This window comes from Montipora capricornis, chromosome 8 (assembly GCF_036669925.1).
Source record: "Montipora capricornis isolate CH-2021 chromosome 8, ASM3666992v2, whole genome shotgun sequence".
Lineage (NCBI taxonomy): Eukaryota > Metazoa > Cnidaria > Anthozoa > Scleractinia > Acroporidae > Montipora > Montipora capricornis.
The window spans coordinates 31,218,841-31,221,189 of record NC_090890.1 but is presented as its reverse complement, the minus strand read 5'-3'; the positions used below and the strand labels follow the sequence as shown (position 1 = coordinate 31,221,189).

The 2,349-nt window shown below is 34.3% G+C and overlaps 1 long non-coding RNA gene across 1 annotated transcript; it reads right to left on the bottom strand.

The window, feature by feature from the left end:
• Positions 1 to 601: 601 nt before the first annotated feature.
• On the bottom strand, positions 602 to 2,128 carry LOC138059227 (uncharacterized). Its single transcript, XR_011134185.1, has 2 exons — positions 1,491 to 2,128; positions 602 to 1,151 (listed from the first exon to the last, which is right to left on the bottom strand). It is a non-coding gene; the product is annotated as an uncharacterized lncRNA (long non-coding RNA).
• Positions 2,129 to 2,349: the final 221 nt, after the last annotated feature.

The window sequence follows — 2,349 nt, the reverse complement described above, 5'->3', positions numbered from 1 at the left end:
GTTGTTTTTTTTTTGGTTGTTTTGAAAAATGGGGTTTTCTGCTTATATGAAAAATACGTTTTCTCTCCCGTCCCCTTCTTATGCATGATCTTCGCGGAAATTACATATTGTCCCTCAATAAACCTGGAACAGCCATTTATGGTCTTAGTCCTCTTTTATCTTACATATCAGCTAAGTTGCAGAATGCGCTACCTGATTTTATCCGTACCTATGAGTTTACTGGTATTAAAAGAGAATCCAGGGCCACATTTTGTACAGCAGCTTTCCTTTTTAATGAATATATCTTTGAATATGATGTATTTAGTAGGTATCTTTATATGCTATGTATTCTAGCTGTAAATGTAATGTCTCGAAGATATTAGCTCCTGTAATTATTCGGAAATTCGAGATGAGAAATAAAGCTTATGCCTGTATGTATGTAAGCTGCCCTCTTGAACCTTGTACAACTGTCTCAATCTGTAGGAATGATCCTTCTCTGTGTTCATTTCCAAAGAATCAGACTATTCAAGTTGAAAATTGATTACAAAATGACAACAGGAAATTAGTAAGTTCTGACTAGACCAGGCCCAGGGAACAAAGCGATGTTAAGAGTGACACACCAAAGAGTATTCCTTTTTTAATATCAAGCCCCAAGCTTTTTAAACTTTTACAAGTATAGAACTAAAATATAATTTAGTTTGTTAGTCCTTCGGAAGTATAAGATATGAGGAAATGGTCAACAACTGTATTCACAATAAATGGATATCCAAAACGTAATGATCACGAGTGTTTTTCTTCATATCAACTTGCTGGTCACCTTACTGAGACTATGACATGTAACATTTTATTATGTAGGATGGATGTAACTCCAACTAGTGAAATCTTAACTGTACATTGAATTTATAAGCAACAAAGAATCCCATTTGTATGAGCCTCATGAATTCAGCACATCTGTTAAATTTACTGCAAACAAATTAATTATCTATGAGTGTTTAAGATTCCAATCATAATCCGGAACTTCAAGAGCTTCAAATACGGCTGTTTCACATAACCAATTTGCCCATTTATCTTCATTCACAACTGGTTCTCAAGGTAACACCTTTCCACAAAACTTGACCTCTCAGCCATCACTTCTGTCCATTGCCCCAATTGTTGAGCCACTGCTCATCTATCTAAACAGCAGAGAATACGCTGTCAGTTATTTTGATCCTAACTTTTAATTCTGTACATGAAACACTTTTTCTAAAGCAAGCTTACTGATAAACCTAAGACATAGAGAATTATGGACACTTTTCAAGAAACTGTGATGAGTAAACTCTTCAAATTAAAGACATGCAATATGGAACTCTTTTCATTCTTCTAGATAATTTACATTCCCCTTGTCCTTTCAATTAACAGCCTAACCTCAAAACTAAATAATAATTTGCAGAGTACTTCTGATCATGGCTCAGAATACATGTCTGAACAGATGTCACTACAAAGCACAAAGAGACGCTTCTAATGCATACAACCATTAGCCTCTTTAACAAGGTGGCCTTATTGCAACCAGCTCTTCTGGAAACATCAGTAACTTCATCAGATATCTTGCAGGAATGGTTATGCATGAGTGGGGGGCACAACTGCAAGGATCAAACATGGCCATTTTAGGTCTGAAGTAAACATCAATAATATAGGGTTTCATTTCTTTCAACTTAAGTAAACCATTCTCTCCCTCTTCCACACACTATCTTGGTTTTTACATACATTGTAAATGCTCATAAAGATTTGCTACACTGTACCCAGAATTAATTCAATATTTTTTGGATACAAATAACATTCAAGGTAATATGTAGATGAACTCCCTTGCTTACTCTCATTGCAAATTTGAAAGTATTATTGTTCATCTAGTTTTCAACATAATTTTGTATCTTCCTTTACCCGTGAATTGTGGTGAACATTTATTGATTTTTATACTACAGTATATGGATTGTTGGAAGAGCCAATACATGACAAATCTGATGTGTAACATATTATTTATGAATAATAATGTAAATAAGAGAATAACGATATTTCAATGATTTGCAGATTACCTGTCCTCTTACTACGAAAATAAAGCTCTACATCTCTGTGCAATAAGCGCATTCAAAATTTCCTCGTATTAATTACTTGAAAAAAGTATGTTGTTTTTGCTTTGTTTCGTTTTGTTTCGTTGTTTTTTTTTTGGTTGTTTTGAAAAATGGGGTTTTCTGCTTATAAGAAAAATACGTTTTCTCTCCCGTCACCTTCCTAAGCATGATCTTCGCGGAAATTACATACTCTACCTCAATAAACCTGGAACAGCCATTTATGGTCTTAGTCCTCTTTTATCTTACATATCAGCTAAGTTGCAGA